The sequence below is a fragment of the Phoca vitulina genome, unplaced genomic scaffold (genome assembly GCF_004348235.1).
Source record: "Phoca vitulina isolate PV1807 unplaced genomic scaffold, GSC_HSeal_1.0 scaffold31, whole genome shotgun sequence".
Lineage (NCBI taxonomy): Eukaryota > Metazoa > Chordata > Mammalia > Carnivora > Phocidae > Phoca > Phoca vitulina.
This window is the reverse complement of record NW_022589734.1, coordinates 514,278-528,536: the sequence shown is the minus strand read 5'-3', so window position 1 is coordinate 528,536 and position 14,259 is coordinate 514,278. Positions and strand designations below refer to the sequence as shown.

The following is a 14,259-nucleotide window of genomic DNA, read 5'->3' as shown; positions in this document are numbered from 1 at the left end:
GTGACCCTTAATGAGGTGGGTGAACAGTATACAGGAGTCCAAAAAAAAAAAACAAACAGTGGGCACTTGGGCTCAGCAGCCTGATGATTTTGTTAGAATCATGGCTCAACCAATTAAGTCATTTAGCCTCTGAGTGACCTCACTTTCCCTAACTGTAAAATGGGGTTGACAGCAATCCCTATTTCATAGGGCTATTATAAGGTTTTAAATAATTCAATTCATGTACATCCCTTAAAACAGTCTGACACTTTTATTAAGCAGAACCCAGGAAAGGAAGAGAGTCCCACCAATTTAGCTCCTGTTTTCTTCTTCCTACTATGAAGAGTACCAGTTCTCCCCATCACTCATCACCCCGAGCCCCTCACTTCCTGCAGATGGAGAGCTGTTTTGTCCCTTATAACCCATGGAGTAGGGGTGGGGCAACCATGAAATGGCCTGAGTAGAGGCAAGAATGAGGAATTCTCAGAGCAACACTCACACACACACACATATACACACACGTACACAGACACACATATACAACCGTACATGCTCCTATGCTTCAATTACACACATATATACAAACCTCCATACACAAATACCCATACACCAATCTATAGGATTGTGAACCCACCCAGACAGACACACACACACATAACACACTCCTTTTACATTTGCCAATTCAACTGCGGCCCACTTACTCCTACTTCATCTTTTTAAATATTTAGGGGAGGAGTTAAGATGGCATAGGAGTGGAGGACCCTAAGTTTGTCTAGTCCCACAAATACAGCTAGTTAGTTATCAAATCATTCTGAACACCTGAGAAATCATTCGGAGATCTGAGAAAAGAAATGCTACAATTCTACAAATAAAAAGCGACCACTTTTTCAAAGGTAGGAAGTGCAGACACTTGAATCTGGGGTGATATATCTGAGGATACAGCAGAGAGGAGGGAATGTGCTTTAGGAGGATACCACAAAGTGTTATAAGCAGCAGGGTGCAAAACTGGAACTTTTAGAAGTCAGCTACAGTGGCGTAAGTCCCTGACTTAAATCTGGTCAGGTGGCGAAGTGGGACAGAATCCCAGGTGTGACAGGGTGGTCTCAGGATCCCTGGGGGGTCACAAGAACGGGGGGTGCCTGAGTGTGGCAGGTTCCCAGGAATAAGAGTGGGGAAGCTGGCCAAAAACGGCGAGTCTAGGTGCCAGCTTTCTGCTCTGTGTTGCCATGAACTGTGAACTGCAGTACAGTTGTGCATCCACTCTCTGCGCAAGGGCCCAGCAAGCGGCAGAAGCACGGCGAGACCCCCCTCCCTCTGCAGGGAGGAACAGTGCGTGTCCGTGCAGCAGGAGTCCGTAAAATTTAGTGACTTGAAACAGCATGCCTGAGACAAAAACGCTCCGTCACGTGGTGGGTGAACAGAGTTCTAATGAAAACCGGGAGACAAGAGTGATTGACTGCTTTTCTGTGAGGGCTCGCGGAAGAGTGGGGGGCACGAACTTTCAGCTCCAGGGCTAAGAGAGAGGGGCACCACCATTTTCATCCTGCGCATGGGTGCTGAAAGCCTTCAGGGAGCAAAACAGTGCCACCTCGTGGAATCTGGAGCCACTTAGGCTGAGCCCAGCCTCCTGGCAAAGGAAGCACATTTGTAATAGGGCAAGTACATCTCAAAATCAGCGCAGCACAAATGGCTCGCACCAAGATTGTTGATCACAAAAAGCTGCAAAGATTCAGCTCTTGGAGAAAACAGTGTATAACGTTGTTTTTCTACCCCTTAGGCTTTCAGTATTATTTTTTCAGTTATGTTCCTATTTTTTCAATTTTTTTTGTTATTTTTAAATTTTTATTTATTTTTTTAAATATTTTATTTATTTATTTGACAGAGAGAGAGAGAGAGAGAGAGCACAAGCCCTGGGGTGGGGTAGGAGAGGGAGAAGCAGGCTCCCCGCTGAGCAGGGAGCCCGATGTGGGACTCGATCCCAGGACCCTGGGATCATGACCTGAGCTGACGGCAGATGCTTAACCATCTGAGCCTCCCAGGCGCCCTAAATTTTTATTTTTATATACACATTATATATATATATATATATATTTTAGTTTTTGTTTCCTTTTATTGAATTTTATTTTACTTCGTTTTTATGTATATGCAAGTTTTTCTTTATCTTGGAATCTCGTTTCTTTTAACGAGCAGAACAAAACACACCCAGGATCTAGTTTTTTGTTTTGCTTTGTTTTTTGTTGGTTTTTCTTTCGTTTCAGTTTGGTTTTGGGTTTTGTTTTGTTTTTTTCCATTGTCGTTGTTCTTCTTACTGTTTTTTCTCTTTCTTCTTTTCTTTTCTAGACAAAATGGCAAGATGGAAAAATTCACCCCAAAAAAAAGAATAGGAGGTAGTATTCACTGTCAGGGATTTAATCGATACAGATATAAGTAAGATGTCTGAACTAGAATTTAAAACAATGATTATAAAGATACTAGCTGGGCTTGAAAAAAGCATAGAAGACACTAGAGAATCCCATACTGTAGAAATAAAAGAACTAAAATCTAGTCAGGCCGAAATTAAAAATGCTATTACAGAGATGCAGTCTCAAGTGGAGGCTATAAAAAAAAAGAGGATGGGGCGCCTGGGTGGCTCAGTTGGTTAAGCGACTGCCTTCGGCTCAGGTCATGATCCGGGAGTCCTGGGATCGAGTCCCGCATCGGGCTCCCTGCTCAGCGGGGAGTCTGCTTCTCCCTCTGCCCCTCCCCCCTCTCATGCTCTATCTCATTCTCTCTCTCAAATAAATAAATAAAATCTTTAAAAAAAAAAAAAAAAAGAGGATGAATGAAACAGAAGAGCAAATCAGTGATATAGAAGATAAAATGATGAAAAATAAGAAAGCTGAAAAGAGAGAAAGGAAACTATTAGATCACAAAGGGAGATTTAGAGAACTCAGCAATTCCATAAAGCAAAATAATATCCATATAACGGGGTCCCAGATGAGGAGTGGAAGGAAGGGGCAGCTGATACTCGTATCAGACAAACTAGGTTTTAAACCAAAGACTGTAAGAAGAGATGAAGAAGGACACTATCATAATAAAGGAGTCTATCCAACAAAAAGATCTAATAATTGTAAATATTTATGCCCCTAACTGGGGGCACCCAAATATATAAACCAATTAATAACAAACTTAAAGAAACACATTGATACTAATACAGTAACAGCAGGGGACTTTAACACCCCACTCACAGCAATGGACAGATCATCTAAGCAGATGAACAAGGAAACAATGGCTTTGAATGACACACTGGACCAGATGGACTTCAAAGATACATTCAGAGTATTTCTTTTCTTTTTTTTTTTTAAAGATTTTATTTATTTGTATGACAGAGAGAGAGATAGTGAGAGCAGGAACACAAGCAGGGGGAGTGTCAGAGGCAGAAGCAGACTTCCGGGCGAGCAGGGAGCCCAATGCAGGGCTCAATCCCAGGACCCTGGGATCACGACCTGAGCCGAAGGCAGACGCTTAATGACTGAGCCACCCAGGCGCCCCATTCAGAGTATTTCATCCTAAAGCAACAGAATACACATTCTTCTAAGATTATCGCAACTAATGAATCATTGAACATTATATCAAAAACTAGTGATGTACTATAAGTTGGCAAATTGAATTTAAATTAAAAAGATTATACCATGCATATTTTCAGATCACAATGCTTTAAAACTTGAACTCAATCACAAGAAAAAATTTGGAAGGACCACAAATACATGGATGATAAACAGCATCCTACTAAAAAATAAATGGGTCAGTAGGATTTAAGATGGCGGAGGAGTAAGGGATCCTAATTTTGTCTGGTCCCTAGAATTCAGCTATATAGTTATCGTATCATTCTGAACACCTATGAAATCAATTGGAGATCTGAGAAAAGAATTACTTCAATTCTACAAACAGAAAAAGAAACCACTTTTTGCAAGGTAGGGAGTGCAAAGAAGTGAATCCAGGGCGATATACTGGGAGATAAACCAGGGAGAGGAGGGAGTTTAAGGTGTCTACCGGAAAGTATTATAAGCAGCGGAGTGCAAAATCGTAAGTTTTAGAAGTCTGCTACACTTGGAGGCGTCCCTGGCTTAAAGTTGTTCAGGTGGAGAAGCGGGGTGGATTCCAAGTGGGACAACGTGGTGGCAGGATACCAGGTGTCAGAAAAAGCCAGGGGTGCCTAAGTGCGGCACAGTTTCCAAGCATCGGAGCAGGGAAGCTGGCTAAAACAGCGAGTCTATATGCCAGCTTCCTGCTCCATGTTGCCATAAACCGTGAACAGCTGCACGATTACGTAACCACTCTCCAAACAGGGGCCTTGCAAAAGGCAGTAGCCTGGCAAGACCCCCCTCCCTCACCCGGGAGGAATGGCGTGAGTCCACACCACAGGAGTCCATAAAGTTAGGAGACTGGAAACTCGGTCGTGTCCCTGAGATAAAAACGCTCAGTCACAGGCTGGGTGAACACAGGACAGAAACCAGGGAGACCAGAGTGATTGACTGCTTTTCTGTGAGGGCTCACTGAAGAGTGGGGGCACAAACTTTCAGCTCTGGGGCTAGAGATGGGGGCGCTGCCATTTTTCATCCCCCCCAAGTGGTGCTGAAAGCCTTCAGGGAGCAAAACAGTGCCATATAGTGCAATCCAGAGCTGTTTACACTGAGCCCGGGCCCCTGGCAAGGGGGGCAAAATTTCACCAGGGCAAGGACACAGGCCCCTCCCCTAGAAGACCAGCAGGAACAACTGGCTAACACCAAATTTATAGATCATAGAGAAGAGCAAAACTTCAGCTCTTGGGAAAAACAGTATATAGCATTTGTAGTTTTTTTTATTACTCTGTGGTCTCTCAGTTTGTTTTTTTTTCCAGCGATTTTCTTGTCAATTCTTTTTTTTAATTCTTCTTGTATTTTTATTTATATATATATATGTTACATATGTTTATTTTTGGTTTCCTTTCATTTTATTTTTAGTGTATATATAAGTTTTTCTTTCTTTCTTCTTTTGGAATCTAGATTCTTTTAACAAACAGACCAAAATACACCCAAGATCTAGTTTATTGTTCTGTTCCATTGTACTTCTTGTTTGATTTTTTTCTTATTGTTTTCTTTCTGTTTTCTTCTAGTTCATTTAGTTTGTATTTTTCTGGTGTTGTTGTTGCTATTTTTGTATTTTTTCTCTCTTTCATCTATTATTTGCTGGACATAATGAGACAGAGTAATTCACCCCAAAAGAAAGAACAGGAGGTAGTACTCACTGCCAGGGATTTTATCAATATGGATATAAGTAAGATGTCAGAATTAGTTTTCAAAACAACAATTATAAAGATACTAGCTAGGTTTAAAAAAGCATAGAAAACACTAGAGAATCCCCTACTGGAGAAATAAAAGAAATAAAATCTAATCAGGCTGAAATTAAAAATGCTATTACTGAGATACAGTAAAAAATGGAGGCCCTAACAGCTAGGATAAATGGGGCAGAAGAGACAGTTCTAGGAGACAAAATGATGGAGATTAAGGAAGCTGAGAAAAAGAGAAAACAACTACTGGCTCATGAAGGAAGGATTCAAGAAATCAGCAATACCATAAAACAAAGTAATATTAGCCTAATAGATGTCTCAGAAGAAAAGGAGAGGGACAAGAGGTTTATATAAACAGATTATGGCTGAGAAATTCTCTAATCTGGGGTAGGAAACAGGCAATCAAGTCTAGGAGGCACAGAGAACCCCCCTCAAAATCAATAAAAATAGGTCAACACCTTCACATATTACAGTGAAGCTTGCAAATTTCAGAGAAAATCCTGAAAGCAGCTCGGGACTAGAGGTCCTTAACCTACAAGGGTAGAAATATTAGACCGACAGGAGACCCATTCACAGAGACCTGGCAGGCCAGAAAGGACTGCCATGATATACTCACTGTGCTAAATGGGAAAAATGCAGCCAAGAATACTTTATCAGGCAAGGCTGTCATTCGGAACAGAAGGAGAGATAGTTTCCAGGACAAACAAAAACTAAAGGAATTCATGAACACTAAAACAGCCCTGCAAGAAATATTAAAGGGGATTTCTTGAATGGAGAAAGAGCACAAAAGTAACAAGGACCAGAAAAGAACAGAGACAATCTACAGTAACAGTGACTTTACAAGTAATAAAATGGCACTAAATTGATAGCTTTCAGTAATTACTCTGAATGTAAATGGACTAAATGCTCTAATCAAAAGACACAGGGTATCAGATTGGATAAAAAACACGACCCATCAATATCCTGTCTACAAGAGACTCATTTCAGACCCAAAGACACCTCTAGATTGAATGTGAGGTAGCGGAGAACCATTTATCATGCTAATGGACATCAAATGTAAGCAGGGGTAGCAATCCTTGTATTGGACAAATCAGACTTTAAAACAAAGAGTATAATAAGAGATGAAGGGGGACACAATATCATAATAAAAGGATCTATCCAACAAAAAGATCCAATAATTATAAATATTTATGCCCCTAACTTGGGGCACCCAAATATAAACCAATTAATAACAAACTTAAAGAAACACATTGATACTAATACAGTAATAGCAAGGGACTTTAACACCCCACTCACAGCAATGGACAGATCATCTAAGCAGAAGATCAACAAGGAAATAAGGGTTTTGAATGACACTGGATCAGATGGGACTTCAAAGATATATTCACAGTATTTCATCCTAAAGCAACTGAATACACATTCTTCTCAAGTGCACGTGGAACTTTCTTCAGAAGAGATCACATACTGGGTCACAAATCTGGCCTCAACCAGTATCAAAAGATTGAGTTCATACGATGCATATTTTCAGACCACCTACTTTAAAAACCTGAACTCAATCACAAAAGAAATTCTGGAAGAAACACAAATACATGGAGGTTAAAGACCATCCTACTAAAGAAGGAATGGGTCAACCAGGAAATTAAAGAAGAATTTAAAAAACAAATGGAGGGCGCCTGGGTGGCTCAGTTGGTAAAGTGACTGCCTTCGGCTTGGGTCATGATCCCGGAGTCCCGGGATCGAGTCCCGTATTGGGCTGCCTGCTCAGCGGGTAGTCTGCCCCTCCCTCTGACCGTATTCCCTCTTGTGCTCTCTCTCTCTCAAATAAATAAATAAAATAAAATCTTTAAAAAATAAAAATAAAATAAAAAACATATGGAAAATAAATGAAAATGAAAACACAACATTTCAAAACCTGTGGGATGCAGCAAAGGCAGTCCTAAGAGGAAAGTACTTGGCAATACAGGCCTTTCTCAAGAAACAAGAAGTCTCAAATACAAAACATAACCTTACACCTAAAGAAGCTGGAGAAAGAACAGCAAATAAAGCCTAATCCCAGCAAGAGAAGAAAAATAAAGATTAGAGCAGAAATCAATGATATAGAAATCAAAAGAACTATAGAACAGATCAATGAAACTAGAAGCTGGTTCTCTGAAAGAATGAATAAGATCAATAAATCCTTAGCCAGACATCAAAAAGAAAAGAGAAAGGACCCAAATAAATAAAATCTTAAATGAAAGAGAGGAAATCACAACCAACACCGAAGAAATACAATTATAAGAACATATTATGAGCAATTATTTGCCAACAAATTAGGCAATCTGGAAGAAATGGATAAATTCCTAGAAACATATAAACTACCAAAATTGAAACAGGAAGGAAAGGAAAACCTGAACAGACCCATAACCACCAAAGAAATTGAAGGAGCAATCAAAAATCTCCCAACAAACAAGAGTCCAGGGCAAGATGACCTCCCAGGGGAATTCTACCAAACATTTAAGTAAGAATATCTATTCTTCTGAAGCTGTTCCAAAAAATAGATATGGAAGGAAAACGTCCAAACTCATTCGATGAAGCCAGTATTACCTGGATCCCAAAACCAGACAAAGACCCCATCAAAAAGGAGAATTAGAGACCAGTACCCCTGATGAACATGAATGCAAAAATTCTCACCAAGATACTAACCAGTAGGATCCAACAGTACATTAAAAGGATTATTCGCCACAACCCAGTGGGATTTATTCCTGGCCTGCAACAGTGGTTCAACATCCACAAATCAATTAATGTGATACACCACATTAATAAAAAGAACAAGAACTACAAGATCATCTCAATAGATGCAGAAAAAGCATTTGACAAAATACAGTATCCGTTCTTGATTAAAACTCTCTCTAGTGTAGGGATAACGGGAACATACCTCAATATCATAAAAGCCGTATCTGAAAAACCCAAAGCAAATATCATCCTCAATGGGGAAAAACTGACAGCTTTTCCCCTAAGGTGAGGAACACGACAGGGATACCCACTCTCATCACTGTTGTTCAACATAGTACTAAAAGTCCTATCCTCAGCAATCAGACAACAAAAAGAAAGTCATCCAAATAGGCAAAGAAGTCAAACTTTTCACTCTTTGCAGATAACATGATACTCTACTAAAAACCCAAAGACTCCACCCAAAAATTGCTAGAACTCATACGGGAATTCAGCAGCATGGCAGGATATAAAATCAATGCAGAGAAATCAGTTGCATTTCTATACACTAACAATGAGACAGAAAAAAAGAGAAATCAAGGAATCAATCCCATTTACAACTGTACCAAAAACCGTAAGATAACAGGTAATCAACATAACCAAAGAGGTAAAGGATCTGTACTCCTGAAAACTACAGAACACTTATGAAAGAAATTGAGGAAGACACAAAGAAGTGGAAAAACATTCCATTCACATGGATTGGAAGAACAAATATTGTTAAAATGTCTATGCTACCGGGGCGCCTGGGTGGCTCAGTTGGTTAAGCAACTGCCTTCGGCTCAGGTCATGATCCTGGAGTCCCTGGATCGAGTCCCGCATGGGGCTCCCTGCTCAGCGAGGAGCCTGCTTCTCCCTCAAACCCTCCCCCCTCTCATGTACTCTTTCTCTCTCTCATTCTCGCTCTCTCAGATAAATAAATAAATCTTAAAAAAAAAAAAATGTCTATGCTACCTATAGCAATCTATACATTCAACGCAATCCCTATCAAAATACCATCAACACTATTCACAGAGCTGGAACAAACATTCCTAAAATTTGTACGGAACCAGAAAAGACCCCAAGTAGCCAAAAGAATGTTGAAAAAGAAACCCAAGCTGGTGGCATCACAATTCCAGGCTTCCAGCTGTATTAGAAGGCTATAATCATCAAGACAGTATGGTACTGGCACAAAAACAGACACATAGATCAGTGGAACACAACAGAGAACCCAGAAATGGACCCTCAACTCTATGGTCAACTAATCTTTGGCAAAGCAGGATAAAGAATATCCAATGGGAAAAAGACAGTCTCTTCAATAAATAGTGTTGGGAAATTTTCATGCAGAAGAATGGAACTGGACCACTTTCTTACATCGTACACAAAAATAAACTCAAAATGGATAAAAGACCTAAATGTGAAACAGGAATCCATCAAAATCCTAGAGAACACAGGCAGCAACCTCTGATGTTGGCTGCAGCAACTTCTTGCTAGACACGTCTACAAAGGCAAGGGAAATAGAAGCAAAAATGAACTCGTGGGACCTCATCAAGATAAAAAGCTTCTGCAGAGCAAAGGAAATAGTCAACAAAACTAAAAGACAACCTAAAGATTGGGAGAAGTATTTGCAAATGTCTCATCAGATAAATGGCTAGTATCCAAAATCTATATAGAACTTCTCAAACTCAACATCCAAAAAACAAATAATCCAGTCAAGAACTGCACAGAAGACATGAACAGACTTTTCTCCAAAGACATCCAAATGGCCAAGAGACACAAGAAAAATGCTCCACATCACTTGGCATCAGGGAAATACAAATCAAAACCACAATGAGATACCAACTTATACCAGTCAGAATGGCGAAAATGAACAACTTAGGAAACAAGAAATGTTGGTGAGGATGTGGAGAAAGAGGAACCCTCTTACAGTGTTGGTGGGAATGTAAACTGGTACAGCCACTCTGGAAAACAGTATGGAGGTTCGTCAAGATGTTAAAAATAGACCTACCCTAGGACCCAGCAATTGCACTACTAGATATTTATCCAAAGGATACAAACATAGTGATTTGAAGGGACACCTGCACCCCAATGTTTACAGCAGCAATGTCCACAATAGCCAAAATATGGAAACAGCCCAGACATCCATCACCGGATGAACGGATAAAGAAGTCACTTACACACACACACACACACACACACACACACACAGAGGAATATTACTCAGCCATCAAAAAGAAGGAAATTTTGTGGGCGTCTGGGTGGCTCAGTTGGTTAAGCGACTGCCTTCGGCTCAGGTCATGATCCTGGAGTTCCTCGATCAAGTCCTGCATCAGGCTCCCCACTCAGCGGTGAGTCTGCTTCTCCCTCTGACCCTCCCCCCTCTCGTGCTCTCTCTCATTCTCTCTCAAATAAATAAAAATCTTTTTTAAAAAAAGTAAATCTTGCCATTTGCAAGGACATGGATGGAACTAGGGGGTATTCTTTTTTTTTTTTTTTTGAGATTTTATTTATTTATTTGAGAGACAGTGCAAGCGAGAGTACAAGCAGGGGGAGCAGCAGGGGGAGAGGAAGAAGCAGACTTCCCACCGAGCAGGGAGTCTAATGCGGGGCTCGATCCCAAGACCCTGGGATCATGACCCAAGCCGAAGGCAGCTGCTTAACTGACTGAGCCACCCAGGCGCCCTGGAACTAGAGGGTATTCTAAGCAAAATAAGTCAGTCAGAGAAAGACAAATATCATATGATTTCACAAAATCAGAGAGGGAGACAAACCATGAGACTCTTAATCATAGGACACAAACCGAGGGTTGCTGGAGGGGAGGTGGGTGGGGGCATGGGGTAACTGGGTAATGGGCATTAAGGAGGGCTCTTGATATAATGAGCACTGGGTGTTATATACAACTGATGAATCACTAAATTCTACCTCTGAAACTAATAACACACCGTATGTTAATTAAATTGATTTTAGGAGCGCCTGGGTGGCTCAGTCGTTAAGCGTCTGCCTTCGGCTCAGGTCATGGTCTCAGGGTCCTGGGATAGAGCCCCACATCGGGCTCCCTGCTCAGCGGGAAGCCTGCTTCTTCCTCTCCCACTCCCCTTGTGTTCCCTCTCTCGCTGTCTCTCTCTCTCTCTCAAATAAATAAATAAATAAAATCTTAAAAAAATTTTTTTATTTTAAAAAAAGCCCAGGGTGCCTAGGTAGCTCAGTTGATTAAGCATCTGCCTTCAGCTCAGGTCATGATTCCAGGGTCCTGGGATCGAGTCCTGCATCAGACTCCCTGCTTGGTGGGAAGTCTGCTTCTCCCTCTCCCTCTGATGCTCCCCCTGCTCGTGCTCCCTCTGAATCAGGCTCCCGCTCCACAAGAATCTGCTTCTCCCTCTGCCCCTCCCCCGCTACGCACGCACTGGCATGCTCACCCTCTTTCTCACAAAAATAAGTCTTAAAAGAAAAAAGGCCCAATTTGGCTTTCCACTTATAGAGGGAAAAAAAAGATGTGGTATATATACAGAATGCAATATTACTCTGCCATCAGAAAGAATGAAATCTTGCCATTTGCAACAAAGTGAACTAGAGGGTATTATGCTATGCCAAACAAGTCAATCAGAAAAAGACAAATACATGATTTCATTCCTATGTGGAATTTTCTAAACAAACAGATAAACATAGGGGAAGGGAAGGAAAAATAAAATAAGATACAGAGGAAGGCAAACCATAAGAGACTCTTAACTATAGGGAACAAACTGAGGGTTGCTGCAGGGGAATTAAGCGGGGAATAGGCTAAATGGGTGATGGGCATTAAGGAGGACACTTGATGTAATGGGCACTGGGTCTTACATGCAACTGATGAATCACTAAATTCTACCCCTGAAACTAATAATACACTGTATGTTAACTAAGTTGAATTTAAGTATAAATTTTAAAAAACATATTACAATGTATATATATTTTTAATTTTAATTCTCCTTCATCTCATTACTGTAATGAATTTTTGCATACTCCTGTGGTGGAAATGCCTTGATATAAATAAATCAACATTATAACTCAGCATAATTCCACATCTCCTGAACTACAATCCCTTTCAATTCTGAACAAGGAATACACTTTGTTTAAATGTACTTGTATCCTACTACATGCATAAATCTCAGCTTACCAAGTTTCACAAGTCATAATAACAAATGTGAGTTAAGATTTAAGATTTCCTTTATTATTATTTTGTGTATTATTATATAGACAGCTGGAAATAAGATATCACAGCATTGTGTTCACCCTTGTTCCCAATTACTTACTCTCTCTTGAAACATCCTGGGTACTTCATTATTGTTCTATGTCAGGGGTCGGTCTAAGAATGGTTTTTACATTTTTAAATGATTGGGGGTTAAATCAAAAGAAAAATAAATATTTTATGACACATAAAATTCAAATTTCAGCGTCCATACAAAAAGTTTTATTGGAACAAAACAATTCTCATTTATTTGGTATTGTCTAACACTGTTTTCACACTACAAATACAGAGGAAAAGTATGAGCCTCAAAGCAGAAAATACAGCTTACCTGGTTCTTTACAGGAAAGGTTTGCCAACCCCTATTCTGTATCATAGTACATGACCTACATAATTTTATATTTTTATCTAAACATTCTCTCACCTTTCCTTCCATATTCAGCATAAAATCTTGTTAATAATCAGTCTCCAGGCAAAAACATTCTTAACAGACCTTTGAAATACACTTCCTCCTCAGAATGGTCACCTACAAACAGGAAGCCAGAATGGAATGCTAGCAACACCTTAAAAGTTACAAATGAACAAATCAAAACCAGAACCAAACCTCACCATCACCACCCACCCTCCAAAGCAAAGCTAAAGTGGATGACCCCCCAGTTAGTGGCTTTCAAACTACCCTATCTTAGAACTGAGGTGTTTTGGGCACCTGGGTGGCTCAGTTGGTTAGGCTTCTGCCTTCCACTGGGGTCATGATCCTGGGGTCCTGGGACTGAGTCCCTCATTGGGCTCCCTGCTCAGCTGGGAGTCTGCTTCTCCCTCTCCCTCTGCCCTGCTCCTGATCTCTCTCTCACACATGCTCTCTCAAATAAATATATAAAATCTTTTAAAAAAAAATTGAGGCGTTTTGTAAACCAAATTTTACCACTGCTAAAATTCCTAACAGTCAAATAACAATGAGGAAAAAAAAATAAACGTAATTTTCCCAAGTTTAATCCTCTTCAAATCATTGGCTACCAGAAAAAAAAAAAAAAGGGCAAGGAGACCAATTATATTAGTATGCCTGATCCTAAATCCCTGTACCTCACACATTTGGTATTTTCTGCAAGTAAATAGTTTCTGGCTCCCAGGATGAAAGGTAAAATACTGCATTGTGTTTATAAACAACATCACAACTTACACAGGAACAAGATGGGCCATTGGGCCATTTCCTCCTAGAAATGGGTACACTAAAATTTGCCCATGTCTTTCATTCTGCATGCCAAGTGTTGTGGGAGAGAAGGTGTGGGATAAGCTGCCTTTTCCATGAACAATATCAGACACTCCTAGCACTAACTCCTCCCCAGTCTCATCACACTTCTACCCTGCACTAGGTCCTCCCCAGCTCCATCACCTCTATTCAGCACCACCTCCCTATTTCAACACACTTCTTTGAGCAGGCTCTTCCTCCAAAGTCACAGGCCTGCAAAGCTTCCAGTAGCAGAAGAGGAAAGCAGGGAGGCTATAATGCAAAAGTCTGAGTCCCCACACAAGCATCATCTGCTCTTTGGGACAATCTCAAGTCAGAGCCCGCAAAGTGGGAAGAATGGGCGTTAGCTAGCACCCACTTTAACAGCTTGCCTGCGGTGGGGGCCGGGTGAGGAGTTGAGGATAAAAAGGTGAGCAGCAGAATGGCAGGACTTCCACTCCACCGGGGAAGATGAACAATGTCTTTAAGCCCTCTTGGCGAGGGTAGGGCGAGGAGCATTTAAAGCCCACGGCAGGGAGAACTTACCTAATCCTGGAATGTTAAAAGGCTAAAACTCAAAACAGTCGGAAGTGACGTGCCAGCTGAGACCCGCAGGTCCGCCACGTAACTGGCCGCCTCAGCTCGCCACCTTCTCTCTGGACTGGCCTGAAGAGAGGATAAGTGTAGCTCAAAGTCCGCAACCGCCCTTGCCCGGCCCCCAGCGGCTCCCGGCCCCAGTCGGGACCAGCAAGCGCGGCCACAGCCGGGCCCCGGAGCCTGGCGGAGCAGCCTCCGTCCCTGGTG

General features: G+C 41.2%; 1 long non-coding RNA gene across 2 annotated transcripts in view; it reads right to left on the bottom strand.

The window, feature by feature from the left end:
- The window catches only part of LOC116644937, a 40,659-nt gene that overhangs the window by 26,147 nt on the left and 253 nt on the right, over window positions 1-14,259 (bottom strand). Inside the window, exons 2-3 of one of the 2 annotated variants that reach the window (XR_004301854.1) lie at window positions 14,002-14,121; window positions 12,655-12,756 (exon numbers count right to left, since the gene is read on the bottom strand). This is a non-coding gene — a long non-coding RNA (uncharacterized LOC116644937). The remainder of the gene's footprint in view (window positions 1-12,654; window positions 12,757-14,001; window positions 14,122-14,259) is intronic. The other variant, XR_004301855.1, reaches the window with a different exon arrangement.